Source organism: Atractosteus spatula, chromosome 11 (genome assembly GCF_055471065.1).
Source record: "Atractosteus spatula isolate fAtrSpa1 chromosome 11, fAtrSpa1.hap1, whole genome shotgun sequence".
NCBI lineage: Eukaryota > Metazoa > Chordata > Actinopteri > Semionotiformes > Lepisosteidae > Atractosteus > Atractosteus spatula.
Window position 1 is genome coordinate 20,587,181 of NC_142716.1, and position 23,211 is coordinate 20,610,391.

General features: G+C 36.0%; 1 protein-coding gene across 1 annotated transcript in view; it reads right to left on the bottom strand.

Moving 5' to 3' along the window:
• LOC148823653 (disabled homolog 1-like) overlaps positions 1–20,532 on the bottom strand; it is a 298,122-nt gene extending 277,590 nt beyond the window's left edge. The window contains exon 1 of the mRNA XM_088927687.1: positions 20,516–20,532. The gene's annotated coding sequence lies outside the window, so the exon portion shown is untranslated. The remainder of the gene's footprint in view (positions 1–20,515) is intronic.
• Between the last annotated feature and the right edge of the window lie 2,679 nt (positions 20,533–23,211).

Below are 23,211 nucleotides of genomic sequence, written 5' to 3' on the forward strand. Positions count from 1 at the left end.
CTTAATTGTACTGGGCCAGTGTCTTTTCATCCTGAAAAACCTGCATTGATCTCTCTCCCTGCAGAACTTAACATAATGCTTAGCTAGAAAAAGAGAACAAAAATGAAGTACATGACTTGCCTTTTATGCATATACCGTATTTAAATTGCCCACTAAAAAAGTCCACATTTTCTCTGACTGTTAATACCAGTAAAAGAGTTACTGATTATAAGGGCAATATTTCCATTTGTTAAAATAAGGATATCTCAGAGTTTAAATAAATTAGATGATTATACTTTTTCTAAAGCATTAGAAACCACCCAATCAAATACATAGTCTTTCTCTAGTAGCAAGTAATAAGTAGTTAAATTGAGGATCAGGACACACGTCCATTTCTTTCCAATCCAGATCTCAGTTCTACTGAAAACTGTGGAAAACCAGTGGAACTGAAAGCACTCCTTCTAGAAAAACAGGATAATACTTGATACTGAACATTTCAGATCCTTGGGGAATAGATGCTACATTTTTTTCAAGCTATTCATTCTGCAGTTGTTCAGATTTTTTCTTGTTCTCATAATATTTTGATCAGTGAGTGCAAAATTCAAAGTTCTTTACTTTTGTACAAGGGCCAGCTATTGTAAAAGACTGAATTGTGTGAAGAGATCTTAACAAAAACATTTCACCTAACCTAAACTACACACCACAAAAAAGAATAGCTCAATCAGCAGGAAGACAGAAAAGACAAATGTACTTTTGTACCTGACATTAAATATTTACCATTTGCACCAAGCTTAAACCTCAAAAACTGTTCTAAGATTGTGCTGTGACTCAATTTTATCTTTTCACTTTTTACCTACACAAGGAACCAGTAAACCCTTAGTACTTTTGATGTTTCCCATACTGCCTCCCCAAAATATCTTTAAAAAAACCACAGGAGGTTCCCACAGAGGACATGAAAGGACAACATGAATACTGAAGAATCCCTGGGTTTTCCTCTTTAAATTATAAATAGCATTTACATACATGCTCTTTTGCCTTTTTAAAAAAGAACAAATTGTTATTGTTTATTCTAGGGACTACTTCTCCAATAATAGAACCTTCATACCCTAAGTATTGAGTAAATTCAATGTACCCTATATAATTCATACAGAGAATGTTGTTCTGCACTAAGGGAAACCACTTATGAAAGAAGAGGAAAGCAGACAAAATAATTTGCATCCAGACAACCTTGCTGAACAATTTGATTGATCTTGTTTATTAACTATTTAAAAAAAAACATTAAGGTTAAATATAGGGTCAGACCTCCATTAAATACTATTTTTCAGAATTTAATCACACATACAGTGATCATGTAATGATAATGTTTACTCAGTAAATTGCCATAATATTTATGAGCTGTATTTTTAAACAAAAAATCTAAGCAGATACAGTAGCAAGTTCCATTAAGACAAATTAACTGTCATTTACTGTCCCTTAGTAAAATGGGAAGTCGAATGTCATGTTTTGCAAAAGTAAGCAATAACGAAAGTCTTAATAAGGAGTTGTTTCGACTTCCCTTTTTACTACATTTAAGACATGAGCTGTACTTTTCCACTGACCTATAGATGCCCCCTGGTGTGTTTCCACTTGCCAGGGTTATAAGCAGTTAGGAAGCTAAAAGACAGGCAGTTTGTTAGCTTTTATAAAATGTATAACATCCCTCCAGTCCCTCTTGTCCTCCTCATGATTATATTAAATTATAATAACTGAGTTAGGTACTTGGGTACATACAGCTTTAAGACAGCAGGAAGCTTGTCTATTACTGTGTATAAAAAGCGCTGAGCAACATCTTTCGGAGAGACTGGCTTTAGTAAGCTACTCTCCCGCTTGCAAGCATAATAAATGACTCTTCTTTCACCAACATCCGAATTCTGATATTTTAATGTTTCTTCAATGGTATGCTGACCTAGTTATAAAAAGAAATGTTTTTTTAATTCAGCTTTCTGGTCATTACAACTGTACCTACAAGAGACAGTCACGTAGTGATGTGACCCAGGCAACTAAAACTTTGGGTCATAGAGAACAACATGCACACTGGTTGAGTCTCTCCGAAACCCTATTTGTACAGTATGTTTTTGTAAGGTTAGCTCTTTAGGAATTATAGTGAACTGCTATGCATTGGTTTTAATTTCCCATTAAACAATCTATGACTATCAGAAGACTCCTTTCAATAGTTTCAAAAGCACATCACATGGAAATAAAGCTATTTTATCACAGCATTGTGTAATTTACCCAGTGATATAGTCCATTAGTCATGGGCTCTGTTTATAAGAATACAACATGTTTAGACTGATTAAATGAGTTCATAAAAATAAAAAGAAACATCCTTTAAACAACTGTTTAAAGGGCACTGCAAGGATGTTGTTAAGATACAAGATTTACACTGCAAACTGTTTTGATTTTTTCAGGTTTTACATCTTTGAAGTCATATTTATCTATGCAATTAAATGTCTACAACATTCAAATCCTAGCATTCTTACACCACTCTGCAGGTCATAAACTCTTAACCTGTCTTATGCCTGTGTGTTAAACAGCATGTGTTGCAGGGTTTTTCATTTCTCCTGTGTATCACTCATGCTGCAGTCCCCTTGGTTTGTTGTAATAGCACATCAACAGGCCAGGACACGTGGGCAGATAGGATTTGAGCAATAGCTTTAAGAGCAGAGGTCTCTGCAACACTGGGAGAAAAGAAATAATTTTAAAATGGAATTACTTTCCTGGATATAACCCATGTTTTGTGCACAACTAACCAGACTGGAAATAAAAAACCAGTGTGTCGCAACGGGGAAGAAAATCACTTTACAGAGATGACCACAGAGTAACAGAGATACTATAGATAAAGCCACACCACAAATATCTTCAATAAATCTTGATAGCGTAGTATAGATCACTCAATATCACTACCCCATCTCCAGTATAGACATGTGGGGCACAGGAATTTTAATGAAAAATTAAATTTGGATATTTTTGACATTTTTGTTTTAATGAAAAAGTATAGTCTCACTGTACAGATGTTACATTCACAGGCAAATAACATTAATTTACATGTACAGTTGCAGACAAAAGTATTGCCACCAGAATTTAAAACAATGTTGACCATTAATTCATTTAGTCTCATAAATAATTAATTTATTAATAAATAATGCTTATTTACCTATACATTTTTGTGTCACAGAACCAGTGGTATCTTGTTAAAATCTTCTGGAAACTCCACTCAAAGCACTTTACAGGTAATGGGGACTCTCCTCCACCACCACCACCAATGTGCAACCCCACCTGGATGATCAAATCAAGTATCTTCTGTGAAAATCAGGTCTTTTGTATGGTTGACATTTGGTCTTACAAGAAGAGGTCACCTTACAGACCTCTAAAGGTATCCTGCCAAGCAATATAGGAAAGACTTGATGACAGAGGAAGGGTAAATTAAAAAAATTAAGAGTCTGGAGCACAGTTAGTTACACTTGGTGATCCTCCACAAGGTTAAACTATTTATTGCTTTCCCTCTTGTGCACACTGGAAAGAGCAGATAAATTAACCTGTCCCAGATGGTTATTGACTGGGAATAAGTAACTGCAGTTACAAAACAAAATCCTTGTATGTCCCCATACACCGTTCCATATTGTTCTTTAATGCAAGACAAATCAATATCTAATTAATCACAGTTCAATATTTACACTTAATTCCAGTTGTCAGTTCCACCCAGTCAAGAAAAGATATGTTGGAGGAATGCAGCAGATGTTTTCTTCTTTGATACCAAGATGACATCATGGCTTTTTTTGTGGCTTTGGTAGCTTGTCTTGACAGAAATGAAACCTAATTTCAGTGTTGTTTTCCTTATGATTTTAAAATAAGAAATTTTAGTAAAAGCTACAGCAAAAATAGAGATAAAAAACACCACCATTTCATACAAAATGACATATCCAAAAATGCATGCACAAATCCTTGGACACATTAGTTTGTTTTCCTTATGTAGCATGTGTGAACAGGTCCTAGGGTTTAATCAGTTATCTTTCAGAGATTGCCCAACACTGTGCCACACAGTCTTTTTAAGTCAAAGAGAAGTCCACTATACACAGGCTGACCCATGACAACATATATGCTGTTGAGTGTCTCTGTAAATCATGCCTTACACTATGGGATCTATTATGCCTACATTTCATATATTTTTATTCATTATCCATTTATTCATTATTTATTCCACATGAATAGTTGCCCACGCGGTATGCAAACTAAGACACAGATCCAGTTGTAGCTTAGAGTGGTGTTTCTTATCTGTTTTCTCATCATAACAGCACAGGATATCTGCATCACTCTGAAGTAGCTGTGACTGTACTACCAGAATCTGGATTTATTGCTCTTCCTCCTTTCCTGCAGTTACTGCTCTAACTGATCACTTTGAACATAAAGGCCAGAAACTCAAAACAGGGGTCTTATCCGACGATCAGTACAACCCCTCTTGTCCACAACAACAAAACACTGAGCCATGGATCTTACGTACTATAGCTTCAGCATGTACAATAGAAATAAAAAACAATGAAAATAATACCTAGAGTTTTCAAACCTACACTCCTGTATGGCTACTGGGTGTGGGCTAAAGCATGCTAAATTACAGGGAGAGCCACAGACTGATAAATGCATGACAGAAATCACAAATCCTCACCAGCATAAAGCACAGCAACAGTAAGATAAGGGTGGAGTTAATTCAGAGGAACAGTTTGGTCCAGCTTGTCTCAGTGCTGTGAGGTGCAATTTCAAAGAATCTCTAAAATTATGTCTCTGCTCAATGGCTAAGAATGACGCTTCATAGTCTCAAGACAAACTGATCTCTCCTTTGTTGCTCTCCTAAGAGCAACACATACTGTAATTAAATGCCCATGTAAATGAAAATGTTTAAAATGCTTACAAGAAAGTAAGATTTTTATTAAGGCTTAATTTAACCCTACAATTACTGTTATGGAGGTACACTGTACTGTACCACTGAAGATGTAAAATTATCTATTTAAATGTCAACATACCAATCCTTGTCACAACTGTTGCTTAAAGGTAACCTTTAATACAGTGCAAACACTATTTTTGTGAATATATTCAGAATTTAAGGAAACTCCTGCACACAGATGTGAGCATAAAAACTACAAATATACAAAAAAAGGATGTGTCTAAAGCGATTAAAATTGATTTCAAAAGAGGAAGCTGCTTAGAGTTTTGTTATTTTACATATTTTAATTCTGAAAAGTAGAATTACTTTACCTGCTATTCAAGAAGGAGCTGACTTTTGGCTTCTCTTTACTAACAAGCGTGTAAGTCCTCTCAAGGTACTACTGAAGATAAAGGAATTGTTTAAATGATACACAATGTTTAAATGATTGCAAATCATTTCAGACAGAAGTGTCTCACCTACTATATTTAGAGCAGTGGTTCTTTACCTTTTTTCCCCCCAACTAGGCCGCAACCGTGGCTAGAACCAAGTCTCGCAGGCCGCATATACAGTATTAATCCCTACTAGGCCTACCTTATCTGCGTGCATAATAGCTATTAACCATGTGTGTATATATATAGAGAGAGAAAGAGGTTGGGAAAAGTAGTACACAAGGTTCCTTGAGAAACATGACGTTGGACGGAAGTCCTTCATCAGCTGTGCAATTTCAGAAGCAATTTGCCTGCACACCTGAAGCACTACTGATTTACACTGAAGTTACTCTCTGGATTTTTTTATATATATATATAAAATATATTCTTAACTCTGACAGTATGGTACTGACATTCACACTCCGAATTCAAACATATGGCCCAAATGCATAACTGAGCCACATCCCCAATATCCGTAGATTCGTCTGCAGCTAAGCTCAGAGCAGAAGCAGCGGCTACTTTAACCTAGCTGTGCTATCAAGTTATCAGACATTTCTTCAATTCGTCGCGTAACATTGTCATTGCTTAGCTCTGAACTATTTATCCTGCGAATTATCTCGCTCTTGTTGATCAAGTCCCCAAAGAGACATTGTGATTCAAGAAACAGTTCTTTACTAGTTCACCATCACTGTGGTTTTCCACGTTTAGCGAGTAACCATGAAATTCTGAACTTGGATAGCGTCACCGCCTGGGGCGCTTTTAAAGTAGCTCGCATGAATTTCTGCTCGGCAATAGCCGTTTTTTCGAAATTACTTATCTTGAGAGACCTATTACTTGAATCAGGTTGGTATTGTTTGTCAAAAGTCTTGTGAGTAGTATAAAATGTCTGTTTACATTGTACGTTTTGCAAGCACCAATAATTTTACTACAAAGCAAACAGAAAGGCTAACCAACTCTTATCAATCACGGCAAATTTGCTCCTCCATTCTTCCAGTACTTTCCTACCCTCATCGCTGATGCTCCGACTTTTTTTTCTGTTTGCACGTTTCATTGTCTGTTTTTTTTTCGTTGACATTTTCTTCCTCTGGCCCATGTCGTTTTTCACCCCTTACGACAAACGTATCAATTTTTCTCTCTTTTTTTTATACGTACTAGCAGGCTACTAGGCTAGGCAACCTGCTGCGAGCGGTCTAGTTCTTGCGCTCAGACCTACAGTATGACGGGCGCGACGGTGAAGGCAGTATGAAAGTGTGTTCTAGTGACGCGCGTTATAGCCTACGTGTAGCAGTTTAATTAAATTAAAGATTAATGAAAATTCATCTAATCACCAGTGAATCTATTCAGAACGGTTTTACGTGACTAGAACACACTCATAGTGGGGCGGTGAGTTCTACCTATTTTTTATTTTTTATTATTTTTTTATCGAAGGAATCGACTGCAAACAAATGTACAGTAATTTATTAAAAGGTCGGATGTGGCGGCCCGCAGGTTGAGAACCACTGGTTTAGAGACGAACTAATGAAGGTAGTCATTAACCATTTCCTATTTGTAATGAGCAATAAGATAACCCAACATTTGCATTAATCAATAATCTTTATCATGAAGTTCAAAGAGTTTACAGAGAAATCAAAAATACCATATTTTAATAATTATTGAGGCCAGCAATTGTTCTTTCGAGATGAAAGACTAAGGTTGCAGGTGGCACGGTGGTTATATTATTACCTCACAGCGCTGGTATTCTGGGTTCAATTCTGGACCTGGGGTGCTGTCTGTGTGAAGTTTGAATGATCTCCCCATTTTCATTTGGGTTTCCTCCTACAGTCCAAAAACATACTGGTAGGGTAATAGGGTGGGCCTAATTGTGAGTTTATGTTTGTCCAGGATGTACCCCACCTTACACCTGTTGCTTCTCGGGTTAGCTCCCCCGTGACCCTGAATTAGAGGAAGCAGTTTGAAAGTAGATGGATGGATAAAAGTCTTTAACAAGACTATTCCCAGCTGCAATTCATGCATGACTGATATACCGGATATAAAATTATTCTCATATAACCTTGGTTCGGCAAACAAATTTTAAGAAATTCAAGAAATGTGAGTAAGCAGTCCTTCTCAGTATCATGACCATGAGCCAAAAATACATCATTACGTACATGATAAATTTATACATGATAAATCAAAAGATTCGAATGTAACCATACAATGTAAAGGAGGACGTCAGTGTATGTACAGTATGTCTGCCTTAGGGAATGCTCACAAAGTACAGCAATACAGCACTGCACATAGACTATAAGTCTGTCTCAATGCCATGAGCTGCCATTTCAAAGAATCTATAAAATTATGTCTCTGCTCAATGCCGCTTCATAGTCTCAAGATAAACTGATCTCTCCTATCTAAAGAGTTTCTGAACAACACATAATAAAATGCCCATGTAAATGAAAAATGGCAAGAGACTGAAAGATTACTATTAAAATAAACTGATCTGGCTTTCATAATGACACGCAGGAGTATTAGGACTGAAATTGAGGATTTAAAAAAAAGGCCCACACAGTGACACCTGCCAAAGCCAACTGTGTGGTACTTAATAGCAGTGGTTTGTATTGCTCATGTTCTATACCCCCATTACAATATGAATAGCCTCATTGCAGAAAGCCACTGAGATTTTTTATAAGCAGAGCATTTATCTTGTTTGAATTCACCCCACCAATGGGCTGCCAGCAAAAAAATGGTTTCTCTGCTCTACAGAGTGCAGTGGTTTGAATATTTTAATGAAAAATGTCACACAATAACATGCAATCTTGTTCCATGTTTTAAGTAACAGCAGATGCAAAAAAAAACACTAATGACATCTATAAATTTCGTTAAAAAAATCACAAACAACACTTATAAATCACATTCTAATATCCCTCTATCCTGGAAATTGCTAATTTTCTACGATACACCACAGCAAATTTCCTCTTTAAGGATGCACTGATGAACAGCACATGCCTGAGACTGATCTGGAACAAAAAAGTATACTTAAGGGGGTGAACAATGAAGTACAATTTCTCAACTGTGGTTTTCCTTTCGAATTTGACATTTAATCAACCAGTCATGCAAACTTAAACCCAAGTAAAAAATGTCTCAGCCATAATATCAAAAAGTCAGTGATGTAACATGTATAAACCCAAAGGAAAAGAAACAGCATGTTATTTAAATCTTTCTGGCTAACTAAGACTGAAAATGTGTTTTGTTGCACCAAAGGAAAAAATAGTCTTAAAATTCATCCAATTGCTATAAAACCATCCAAATGTCAAGAGATATCTCTGACCTCAACTATGGACCTTCATGAAATATGAAATAATAAATATATAAACCAGCAAGAACTTGGTTCAAAAGAACTGTGATTTTCTTTGCTGCGGGTAACAAGCAGGGATATGTATAGGGCAGAGCCTCATTTATCCAAGACATTTTACCCACAGCTTCAGTAATCTGTGCCTCGTCTCCGGGGTCAGACCAGAAAGACTTAGTATGATACAGCCATTGCCAGTGTAGACATGATCACCCTGGGAGCCTGAACAAACCAACCCTTTTTATTTATTCAAAAGGCCATAATGTACTTTTTAAGATTTATAAATAAAGACATTTTTAGCAGCTTAAACTGAGGTAGTCACAATACTAGGTAAACCAGATTACTTTCTCCACTGAAAATGTGTTTTTGTGTTTTTAAAGATACATTTTTCTACAGTATGTGTATTTTACTTCATAGTTTTTTTTTAATCTGTTGTTTTAAGCCTTTTTTAATTGCATTAACTTTTTTTTTACTTCTTTGGAAGAGAAACCAAACAATTTCTCCATAAATGTGCTTCTGAAGAGCAGCCTGTTTATAGCAGGAAGCAAAGCCCAACAAACATTTGATCTCAACAAGATGAATGATAGACTATTTGATGCTTTAGCAGAGAGCATTGTACCACTAATCATTTTTTAAACTATTACAAGAGTTCTATTTTTTAAGTTTAAGTTTATATGTATGGAAAAGCTAAAATGAACAATGGATTTCTGAACAGAATTTAATATGAAAATAAAATACCTTCTGTAAATCTTGAAAACAGATCTTTTATCTTGTTATCACTTCTAAGCCAGTGAACAAGAATAGAATAACGTTTTCTACAGTTTTTGACATAAGTAATTAAAAATAATTAAGTATACCTGTGTCTTATGACATATTCAATTACTACTGCATATGTTTAAATTACTAATATACTAAGTACTAAAGTACAGTTCTACGTACTACTCTTTATTACTCTTTATTTAACAGTAACACCTTACTATATTTGTTGATTAAACAAATTCACAGACCCTTGACTCCCTACAAAAAATTAATTGTTCCAATTACCTGTGAAAAAGCTGGCTGAGTTAAAACAATGGGAAGCATTGGAATATAAGGCAATCTTTAACAATCGTATTTTTTCAGAATTATGAACAACATTTCATGCAGTATTTTAAAATTACAGCTTATTGGGGTAAACTTTGAATCCTCTACAACACTGATATTCACTCCTGGTTTCATGTCTTCTGGTTGTCATTCTACTCTGGACACTTTAGCCTTTCTTAATTGATATACAGTATATCACTGATGTTTCTAGGTTCTTAACCTACAGTAGTTCTTAACCATTAAGGATTAGATGTTTTGTGTTAGACCTGGTGAATTGTGGACCATCTGGACAGAAGAAAAAATGACTGCTCTAAAACTTTGCTTTGAAAATGTGCAGTTCCCTTAGGTGCAGCTGTAGCTGTTGGATTTATACTTCCCGCAAAGCACTGAAACTTTAAAGATGGCTAATAAGCTTGTCTGAGTTAAATAATCACATCCTTAGGGTATTTAATGTATGGGTGTGGCTGACATTACTCATTTTTTTAAAAGGCGAAGGCTCAGGTCTGTTAGAGTAGTAGTTTGTGTATGTGCTTATATTCCAAAAGATGTCTTTTGTGGGAGATATATTTTAATATTGAAAGTCTGTGCTTTTATTTTTTCATTCATCATTTCCTTGTACTGTATAAATCCAAAAAAATTACCACTTGGTTTCTAGACCTTTTATAATGAAAATTCTCAATTGTTTGATTCTGCATACCAAAGAATAAAAAGTGTTTTCAAATTTTTAAATCGATTGCCCATGGGCAAACACAATTACATATACTAAGGCTGTTATGCAACATAGACTGGGGACAAAGATTTTGAACAGTAGACTTAGAGGAACCTAATTAAGGGCAAGTGAAAATATTGTGCAATTAGTGAGCAACTACCTGCATAAATAAAGTACAGTACCAAATAAAGTACTGTAGCTGCATGAACACTCCTCAAATGAACTGTCCTTTTCTATACCAGAGACCTAAACCAGTTGAGTTTAGGGTTGTGTGAACAGCATTCTCCACTCTCCCACCACTTCAATAATTTTAAACACTCACTCAAAACAATCTTAGAATCTTCCACCAAATAATGTGCTGGGTCACTGTCAGTAGCAATAATGTCTGGAACAGGATGTGGCATTCATTTCACAATAGTCTGAAGCATTTGCAGCCCGATCCTATTCTTCTAGCATGATTGGTTTCTGTTGAGGTTGTGAAGAGAGTAATTGAGTGGGGGGATGGTAACGCATGTTCCACCAGTTTACAACAGGATTGAAATCTGGAGATTGTTTGGGCCAGATAAAGTAGAAGCCAGCCATGTGGTGATTACTTACTCATTGGGATTGATTATGTTGAAGAGTACCTAATACTTTGTCCAGATTTCTAGGGAATAGAGTACAACATGCTTTAGAATGTAGATCATACTAATGTATTTTCAGTATGTTTTTTTAAATACCACTCTGACTTTGATCCAATCCAATCTTTAGACACAGAAGCTAACAGTACTATATAACTGTACACCTAGACACATTATGCTATCATTTTAGAAACATTACAAATCTGGGAGAATGTATCCCCTGTCAGAACAAGCTCATTTCAGACCAATTAAAAATAACTGATTCTCTGAAAAACAATGAAGCGGTTCAAACTGCAAGCAATATCTGGAGCAAAGATGAAAAGATTGTTCTATAGAGAGAGGCTGAAGTTGTGGTGCTTTTGAGCCTTCCATACATTAACAATGATCATCCTTTACAAGCATGATAAAATGCACACAGTGTCTGTATAACAAACACAGTAGTACCACAAGAAATATTCCTTTATATTATTTATGTCTTTATTCTTAGTACAATTGAACCAGATGTGATTTAACATTGCAGCTTCTGTACATTAGCTGTGTCTGCTACTGTATGCCATTCTTAGACTGTGGCCAAAGAACCGTGCCAGGTCTGCTTTTTATACATGTAAGCAGAGTCTGAATATTTTGTACTGTTCACTAAGGGCAGCAAATGTTCTCAAACATTTTCAAAAGCTATTTAACTATTAGATTATTGTTTGTGTGTGGGTGTTATGTGTGTGAGGGGGGGTATTTTTCAATACTTGAAAAAAATGTTTTTCAAGTATTGATTTGAAGTCCTCAAGGTGGAGCTAATAACCTACGATTATAAATATTTTTTTTTATTTTTGTATGTATATACTGTATGTGTGCACAATTACCACAGAACATTATGACTGGTAATAAGTGTTGCCCTCCTTGCCAGCTCAAAATGTTTACTTTTCTGTGTATTTTTGGGCAACACTAACATTAGTCCATTTACTGTATATGACTAAGCTTGCATCTTAAATATTAAAGTAATTTCTCACAAGCAGAAATTTAGGAAACTAAAAGATGTCATATTTCATTGAATATATTTATGAATATTTTCAGTATACCCTACCAATAAAAAGGGGTTCCTTGAGAACTTGTTTATTCCTTGAGATAGTTGATTGTTTTTGTCTGGTCTTTGTAGTGTACAGGAATATAATTGTGTCAAAAAGAAAGACTCGACTTCACAATCTATGAGTAACTTACATCATAAAGTATACTGTGATGACGTATTTCTCTCACTGTAGCTGAAATGTGGCTTATAATAATAATAATCATTGCTTACATTTATATAGCGCTTTTCTGGACACTCGACTCAAAGCGCTGTACAGGTAATGGGGACTCCCCTCCACCACCACCAATGTGCAGCATCCACAGGCACTAGTCCAGTCAAAACAGAGAAACCCAGACCAAAAAGCAACAGCAAGTGTCAATATGGCTTCTGCAATGTCTTAGGTCACATCTCATGGGTTCATCTGCTATTAACCCAGGGAGGGAGTGTCAGGATGAGCAGACAAATGGTAACAGAAATGCAAAGTCGTTCTTGTGGCTGCCTGAGGCCCAGATCAAAAGACGGCAGGTTTTAGAGTCATCATCCATCAGGCCAAAGTCACTTCACATCCACATCTCCTTTGCTCTTACAGCAAGGACCCAGCAGCTAAAGTCTGGATTGATTCCATCTGTCACTGCAATGCACTGCTTATTAGGATGTGATTGGAGACTCTACCCTGTGGGAGGACATGTGCATTCCAATGATCTTTCAGTCATACTGAAGAGGGAGAAAAAACACTTCTTTTTTCTCTTTCAAAAACCTTTAGAAGGCTACCTTTATTTTTTTTCTGTCACAAGAGAGCAAGCATGATCTTATCACAGAGTGTACACAGTACTGGAATGATGTTATGCTAATACTTCCAAGAAATTTAAACACGTTTAAACCCTAAAGACCTTTTAAGTTTTAAATGCATGAATGTACCTGGTTCTGTGATATTTCAAGCAAACACAAAGTAGTGTATGTTGACAATAAACAGTTTATTTAAGTGGTTTAACCACAGGAATGGAACAACTATATTTTTAGATTCTTATCTTATATAAAAAAATATAATAGTAAAGTAATAGTCCTATTGTAGAAGAAGTTACCAAGCTTTCATTATTAGCTTTAGTTTCTTAGTCTCCTTATTTCAAAATGTACCTATAGTTTCCTTAGAATGGTCTTGAGATGACAAGAATGGCAATTTCCACACACTTTACCTACTTCCCAGGAAAAAAAAACACACCCCACTTTTAGGAATTGTCCTAGTCATTGATATGGCTCATAGTGCTGTTAAAAACATTTCATGATCAGTTAGTTGGGACTTTTTTCCCTCAGTACAAGAACACTGAAGCCTTTACAGCTCAGTGTTCTGAATAAGAATGCATCCTTCACTAAGAGCAGGACAGCTATTAGATGCCGGCACATTGTGTACTGCAAAGGCTATTTGCTGCAGAGTTGTCTAGTCCAGTGGTTCTCAAACTGTGGTACGCGTACCAGCAGTGGTACGCGGAGCGCCACCAGCTGGTACGCCACATGACCCTGGAACTTTGTTGTGTGCGCTGAAAAATCGGGACGGGTTTTCATATTTTCTATTTTAATATGTGTCGAATACGCAGCCTACGTACTACGATACAGTGCGCGCTAATACTTCAGTGGACACAAGAGATACTCTGTAATTCTATACCACTCTATAGGAATGCGTGCTACGGACGCAAGTGACCAATTGTATTTAAAACAAAAGCTATCTCCAGAAAATAGGGAGGTAGGAGAATGTGCATGATTTTGGAACAATGCCAATTTTGTAAACACAGGAATGCATAGAAATGCATACTACGAATGCTGGCGATCTTGTGAGCACAGGAAAGCGTGATAGATAACAGAAAAATATTTAAGAACTGTTCTAAGTTAATTTGAGAAAAATACATAGAGCGTCTCTGTGTTTCGCTCCCATGCACATGAAATAAAAACTTAAAATAAATATGGAAATAAAAACGGAAACGCGTAAAAATGCAAGCTTGCAGCTTACTAAAGCAGGTAAGCCCCACACCATTATGTGTGGAGAAAAAGCTGCTAAACAGCTCGACCTGCTGCCCCCCCTGAAAGACACGGTCACTCATAGAATTATTGATATGGCGGATGATATTAAAAGTACATTGATAGAGCGCGTTACGATGAGCAGATGTTTTTCACTGCAATTAGATGAGTCTGTAGTCGATTTGGCCAATTTGCTCGTTTACGTTAGATACGAGTTTGAGGGTACGTCCCATGAGGACTTTCTGTTCTGTAAGCCTCTACCAGCAGGAACTACAGGAGAGCACATATTTCAGCTTCTGAATGAATTTATCGAAGAGAATGGCATCGACTGGATAAAATGTGTCGGAGTTTGTACAGACGGTACTAGAGCAATGACAAGCCGATATAGCGGTGTAGTTGCACGAATTAGAGAGGTTGCTCCAGAAATTAATGGACGCATTGCAACATTCACTGCGAGACCTTTGCCGTCAAGAAAATGCCTGACTATTTAAAATCTGTTAGACTCTGTTGTGAATTGTATCAAGGCTCGAAAAATTAATTCACATCTCCTTTGCTCAACTAAACAGGCTCACCCCTCTCACTGAAATTGTGCTTTTTTATTAGTTGTTGTTAATGTTTTTTTTCTGTAAAACACTTTGAGAAGCCACCTTTAAAGGCGCTATATCAAATAAAGTTTATTATTATAATATTTATTATATGTATGTGTGAGTGTGTGTGCACGCGCGCTCATGTTGGTCATTGAGAATTTCTGGGGTTCCTACGAGATGATGACTTGTAGGTGGTACTTGGATGCTTTGGTTGAATTAGGGGTGGTACTTGGTCCAAAAAGTTTGAGAACCACTGGTCTAGTCAATGAGCTCCCTGAAGGCTCTCCACAAGAGTGTAGAGCTTGTCTTCTCTGGTTTTCATGGCAGCTCACCAAGCCTCTCCTGCACCTCCTGAATGCTGCCATAGCCCCGAGAGACCCAGAGCGGTTTGTCATGAAAGTGAAAGCATATGGTGACAACAGAGAGCATGGAGATTTAGCATCTGCTATACGGAAACCTGAGATCAGGGGATTGCTGCAGAAAACTCATTCGTTCCCATCTCCAAGCACAAACACTGGAGATTAAACTATTTAATGATGATGTTCGCCAGTGAAATTCAATCAAACCAGTGTATAAACCTGCTTTGAACTAAATGTATAAAGTGATTTGCAACCCCTTATATGAATTGCTGCTATTTGAGTTTTTTCAAACTAATAATGTTATAATTGAGAAAATCTGCCAAACTGTCTATAATTATATTGGTATTCATTTATTGACGTTTTTGGGCTTGTTGTCAAATTCATTTTGTTTTTTTTCTGAACTGCAGCAATTTGTTTTGGAATGACTGGGGAAAGAATTTTGTTTTGAATAGTGTTTAGAGACATGTAGCATCTTTGAGCTTAAATGCATTAAAATGCTTTATACACTACCAGTCAAAGTTTGAGGAAACTTGCTGGAAACTAGGTTTATTTAATAATTGACAATATTTTACCTTTTCTGTAAATACTGTAAAAAACATGCTATAATATGCAAATCTAAACATCAGAATATCAAAGTAATGTTCAAGAAAAAATGGCTCTAAATCTTTGATGCCTCAAAATAGGCACCCTTTGCCTTAACAGCCTCACAGACATGAGGAATTTTGTTAAAAAGTTTCACCAGGAAATCACTTGACAAGCCCTCCCAGCTCTTCTGCAACAGTTCCCAGAGATGTAGGGCAGTTGTTGGTTGCTTTGCTTTGACTCTTCTGTCCATGGCAATCTCAACCAGCATGGCTATCATGCTATCATGGCTATCATGGCATACTGCAAAGGCATGCTCCAAAGGCATGCTTCCTCCCATACAAATTCTATGGGATTGAGGTCTCAAGACTGGACAGGCCAGGTAATTAGTCTGAGTTGTCCTTCACTTTCCTTCTTTACTAGATAGTACTTTCACAACTTTGAGGTGTGTTTTGGCTCATTATCTTGTTGAAGGATGAAGGACTGCCCAACTAACCGTAATTCTGATGGAATAGCATGCCTTTGCAGTATGCCATGATAGCATGATAGCCATGCTGGTTGAGATTGCCATGGATTTGGTAAAGATCACCAACTCTATCACCAGCAAAGCAACCCCAGACCATGACACCACCTTCTCCATGCTTGACAGTAGGAACCAAACATGCAGAACTTACACGCTCACCCTCTTTGCATCTTACAAATACTTAGTGGTTGGACCCAAATATTCAACATTTTGACTCATCAGTCCATAAGACCTACTTCCACTCCTCGAAAGTCCAGTTTCTGTGTTTTTTGGCCCAGGTAAGTCTCTTCCTCTTATTCTGCACTCTTAACAATGGTTTCTTTGCAGCAATTCTTTCTGGTAGGCCGGCTTCATGCAACCTCCTCTGAACAGTTGAAGTTGAAACATCTGTACTTCTAGTTGCATTGAGCTGAGCTTGTATTTCAGGGGCAGTTAATACCAGTTTCGCAGACTTGTGACTCTAATGAACGTAGTCTCTGATTCTAAGGTCACCTTTGGCCTGCCTGACCTTTTTTGGTCCTCATGAGTGCCAGTTTCTTCATATCGCTTGATAGTCTTGGCCACAGCAGTTACTGACATTTGCAAAGTCCTTGCAGTTTGTCTTAAAGATTGACCTTAACTTCTTAAAGTATTTATAGACTGTCTTCTTTCCTTGCTTAACAGAGCAAATTATGCCATGTTCATTCAGGAATTACAAACTTCTGCCCATGCTCCCTATATTTATATGTTACCAATAATTGGTGACAAAAGGTTAATGAGGTAACATGTTAGTTAACTGTGAGAGGTTCTAACACCATGTTATACACATTTCTGACTTTTAACTAACCTGGGCTTCAGATTGAAATCTGCTTGCTTTAGATGTTCATTTTATTGAAAATGAAAAATTAACATTTTCAATGCAGTTCACTTAAGATTATAAGTACACATATCATGTTATTAAATATTAAGTTTTTACAGACAAGTTTATACAGTTTAAAGCACAGATAATCATGAAAAACCTGGTTTCAAGCAGATGTGCTCAACTTTTGACTGGTACTGTATATGGAAAAGAGAGTTTGAATACAGTGACAGGAAGCCAGAAAACATATTTTTATATATAAGAAAGAATATTCTCTGCCTCCTCTGACTCACCTTTACAGGATCCACATTTAAGGTATATTCTAATAACTCAACAGCTTAATAAATCCTGGCATTCTACAATAATTCAAATTGTTTCATCACATTCCAGAGATCATTGGTTCAAGTTCTCAAATTCTTCCTTGGAAGACAAAGGTAAAATAGGTTTCATAGTCTCAGTGTGCAGCACATCATAATACAATGTTATCTTTTTTGAGACTTCACATTAACGTTCTAAAAATCTGAACATTTATATTATAGATTAATGTTGCCCTGTTCTAAAAATGTACAAGTCTTTGTTCATATTTATTTTCAGTTGAAAATATCTTACTGTTTTTCAGACTTTCAGCCACTTGCTGACAATGTGAAATTCTTGCCAGCATGCAGGGTGGCTCATTAGTACACAGCCATGCAAAACTGTGGAGTGTTAACAAACTTGTCATGAGAATATGACAAGGTGAGCAGTCTCAACAGGATCAGGCAGCAAATACAGAGGTGTGAGAGCTCACTGTGACAAGTGGAAAAATGAACAAGAGGCATTAGAACAAGAAAATCAAGCAACTGACAGAGGGATTGCAGGCAAGCATAAGGTAACAAGCACTACAATTTCTTGCACCTGTTGGAAATACTCAAATATTTTATTCAGATGCAGAGGAAAAAAACATAAAATATTAAATAGTCAATTAATTTTAGAGGGGAGGGAATTCCATCAAAAAGTAAGAAAAAACAGAATTAAGAATTTCCAGTGTAGAGCTTCTGCAAAGTAGTTATCATTATTTAAACAAAAAAGTCAATTAAATTCATTTTTAGAACCAAATCGTTTTTAAATCATAGCAGACTATCTGAAAATATGGCAATAATGTAATTTTGCTGTATACAGCAATAGCGATGGTTCAATAAGGCTGTTACTATGTGGTCTATTCTATATACCATCTGGAAATTGAAACTTTACTATAAAGCTCTTTTGCATTATCCACTAGAAATTTCTAATAAGGTAGAAATACTGTACTCTAGAACTAATATTTTCACTTTGCTACCTCAAAACCTTCCACTTCAGAAGAGTTATTCAGGTTTGATGTCCAAATGACAATAAAACAACAAGTAATTCCTAATCTGGAAATAAATGAGGAACCTGAGATGTAAGAAATGGTATTTATTGATATGTACATGATTCCTTTCCTAAGGAGAGCTCTTGAAGAACGGCAAAGAACTCCCCACACTCAACCCCAGGGCAAAGAAGAAACATCTAAACCTTCTTCTTCTGTAAGACCAAGAATTTAAACACATGGGCAGGTAAGGTTCGTGAAACAAAAAGATGTGTACCGTATGATTCCTGCCTCAGATGTCATATGATTGATGCCTTTAAAAAAGAAGTGAAGTTGCAAAGAATGTTTTAAAAAGTCTCATGCATCCAGAATACACAAACATTCCTGTTTGCAGGTAGTTTGAATTTAGTCCCCTATCAGCTGAGCCAAAGTGTTTAAGAGCCCTGTAACCATAAGTAAATTGAGAAAAGGGCTTCTCATTGTGCGCTTATTGCCTTGGTTTACTTCAGTGCTTTGTCTTATTATTTTGATTGATTTTGCTACAGCTTCCAATAATACATCATAAGTAAATAACCCCTCAAAGTGCTTGACCTGTTCTATGGAAAAAAAACCTACCCTGTTTGCTAGCCCCTCTTTGACAGTGCACTTTCAGTGAAGTGGAAAAAGCACTTTACTAACTTTCTTTTGAACAGACTACATCTTTAATGAACAAACTTGGAGGGTAGCCAGTAAACAAAAAGAGAAGGATCTACAAAAGCCATTAGTTTGGAAAGAGCTGAACAACACTGAGAATGAAAATAACTGTAATAAATTAACGTCAGCAATGAAGCTCAGAGCAAGTGACCTACAGTACAAGGTGATGGATTCTGCTACTCAACACAGCCTTGTAGCAGTATCTGTGAACCATGTGGAAATGATAATTAATAATCTTTCTCTTGCTATATACCCTATATCTTTTTTATTGCATTTTCGCTCCAGCACTGTTCCATGGTACAGTAGGAGACAACCTTTAGTGAATGATGCATCCTAACATCATTTAAAGTAATGGTTGCATTCCTGAAGATGTCTCACTGAATGGTAATGAAGATAATAAGGTACATATTCAAACTGAAAAAAGATCCACATAGACATTTAATTCTTAAAAAATCATTAAAAAACAAAAGCACTACTGATTTTTGGACTTCAGTATTAACTGTTCAATGGTGCACTGCAAAATTAAAATGAAAAGCATTGCACAAATCATATTGAACAAATCATTGTACTTTTTATATGGTTCATCTGTTTAAGAATACACTCCATGAATGAGCCAAAACAAGTGTTAAGAAAGCATTACAATGTGAAATATACAAATACAAAAGTGGATATTGTCTGTTATACAAAATCTAAATTTATTCTAAAAAATGTAATCTCATTGTGAAATTCAGGTGCTCTGTTTACAATTAGTACAGTTAGTTTCCAATATCAGAAGCACAAAATGCATTGATCTTGTGAATAATTACAAGGCTGATTAGTTTATGCGAAGATATTAGTTAAATAATAATTAGATGAGTATAATAAAAATGACAAAAGCACAAAAGACTAAAGAGCATATTCCCTTAGGAGAAAAAATAATTTTGCCTCATTGTCCTGGACAGATCTATTTCCAATACCTTTTTTGTAATGTAAGTGCTCAACCTTAGAAAATTGTATTGGCTCCATAGAAAAGACATACAGGTATTTAACTTCAGAATTCCTGGTCTGTTCTGATGTGAAAGAGCTGATATGGAACAAGACACACCAATAAAGCAACTGAAAGAGATGAAGCAGCAGTCCCATGTACAGATGAGGAATGTCTGGCCGTACTAAATCTCAGTAGTTTGTCACTGAATATCTACTGTTTTTTTTTATTTTAACACATACAGTACATAATCAGCTCACAGAAACTATCATCGGAAATAAACACAGAGCATGCAGTCAGCCCCCAAGTGCCTTGATTTTTCTCACTCCTTTGAAATCCTTCTCCTTCAACCAAACATGCAAAATGACATAATACTTCCCATCTCACTTAAGATGATGTTGGAGCCAAAGAGGTCCAATTTGTTTTAACTAGGAAGCAGGTGCACTGTTTATTATGCATAGCAAATGGCCAGACCTGCACAAGTCTCACACTGAGAGGATAGCTGCTCCACTTGCAAGTCTTTTCTGAAGATGGAGGAGCCTGAAAGAAATTAGAGTGCAATAGTTGGGTTGCCAGCGTGATGAAAATCATTACAGCGTCACAGAGCACTTATGCTGTTCATTCGTTTTATTAATGTTATTATTGCATACTGCATAGACTGGTCAAGCTTCACATTTGCAGATGATAGACGTCCAGTCTAAACTATTGGCCTGTGCATCGCAATATAGCTTAACAGAGTAAGTGCTTAACTGCAGTCAGTTCAATGGAGACAGTATTTCAGCTAGAATGCAGCCTTTGCTGTGATTCTGCATTAGCCCTTTCATCACCATATGTGAATTATTTTGTTTCTTACACTATTTCATTTGCATTTCATTGATCTTTTTTTGTTTTCACTTTGAATAACATTAAAACACACAGCTCATTTACTTAATTTTTGACCTCTTATTGTAGTTTATTAAAAATATCTAAAATGTGGCTCTGAAGCAAAACATCTTTTTCATTTTTTTTCTCATTCAATTCTATTAATTATTCTATTTTTATCATTATAATACAGGGCATCTACAGTATAATTACTACAACCCTGCCTCTGTCCCACTCAGGTATATTTTAAGAGAAACTAATGGATAAAAAAATGTGCAGTTATGTACTGTAAGTAACAGCAAAACAATCTGATCTAACAAGTCAGAGATAATAACTTCTGCAAGAGAAGTACTGTATCATAATTTAGCATATTACTTTTCAAAGTCTCAGGACATCTATTGACAACAATAAGCTCAGAGATGCCCACTTTGTATCCTTAGTATGTGATACAGTAACAACATTTAGTTAATTTTTGTTTTTTTCTTGGAAACAGATGCAACCATCTGATGATGTGACAGACTGCTGTTTATTGTAACAAATGGGACTTTTCTATTTTTTTCAGTGCATCGCTGTCCTAATGTTCAGCAACACACCTACATCAAGCTTGCTAGATATTTCTTTTCTTCTTTCTCCACCTAAACCTCCCAAGACTCAAAGAAAATGTCATGAATTGTATGTCAACTTGGCACAGTTAAGAAGCTTCTGTTATATTCTGCCCTCCAGTAAAGGCTAAGAGTAAACTATAGGGGATCGTGGCAAATCTCATCTTTGTTTTGTTGGTGTCATTTCATAAATTAGCCAGCATGCAACAAAGCCTAGGAAAGTTTAATCTGGTTTTGCACCATTTCTATGTACTATGGACTCAACTAAATGTCTCCAAGTATTATTTTTTCTTTTACTTAGAATTCAGGTACATTTATAAAACACATCCCAGAAGGAACACCCCTCAACTTTAAAGTGTGTTAAGAAAATGTGTTCAAAATGAAATAGGGAATGGATATCAATTAGCCCTCATGTATTCAGCACAAAGGGGGACAGACTTTTTATTCTGCCTTTTTGCATGTGTAAAGTCAAAATCAGCTAGGCTTATTGGTGATACTGTAAGTTGAAACAGCTGTCGATGGCTACTGATTGACTTGAAACAAGACAAAGATCTGTAACCACTTGTAATGTTATCACAGAGCAAGCCCTGTGACTACACAAATGCACACATATAGTATATGTTTCACATGTAACCATTAATTTTGAATGTAATTAACTGTTCAAACACAATGCTTTGCAGTATTTTCAGGCAGTGGAAATACAGTAGAACTATACTTTGATGTCAGATAGTTGAAGCACTCTCAACTATAAAAGCAGCACTGTGCAGAATTTTAAAAGCACTGTAAAATTGCATAGCTGAATTTATTTCCCCGATGGTAATCTCATAATAAGCTAATTTTCCATGTAACATTTTATGATATTTCTGAAGCAAATGGAGTGTTCTTTTAGATACTTCCATAGAGAAAAGTCTACAGTTTTTCTGTTCACATTCCTTAAGCTTTGCTAGCCAGATGAAATTCTCAGTTGACTCCAATTCATACAGAACTAGAAACAAGTCTTACAGAAATAATCATTAATTGATAGAATACTCAGAGAACACGGACACCAGTCTAACAATAATGCAAGTCTCATGAATTAAATGATGGCCAATAATACCACATGAGAGCAGTGATAAAGACAACTTGAATTTTGCAATTTATATGATCTTAATGGGCTTCTTTTGCTTCTTTTTAGCTTAATTAATACTATTCAGTGTGTGCTAAAGAAAGAAGATCTTAAACAGCAGGAAATCCTGTAATCCTCAAAAGATTGAAAAAGAAAATGCAAGAGATCAAAAAAACTCATCAGTTGCTTCCCATGTGACTCTACCAAATTAAAGCTAGGTTTGTAAGGGCTTTTGGCCACAAATATATCAGGTCTAATTAATTAGCAGTGTGTATTATGTCAATGTCATGACAATCTAAAGACCCATTCAACAGCTGAGACTACCCTTTCCTCTCTCCATTTTCCTTTTGCCTTCTATTTTCTTTTATCCTCTCTCTGCATACTTCCTCTCTTAATTTTAAGAAAGTAAGACTCTCATAGCTTAGATGTTTGCTCCATTTCAGGCTTCAGGAGTGTTGCATGCATTTCATATAAAATCTGATTTGGCTTGAGTTTTAAAAAATGAAATGTTCATAATGCTACGTAATTTGAGCATTAATGATCTCTTATTTATTTTATTACATTGTTCTGTCTTCACTTTTTGATTGGGCTTCTAACAACAA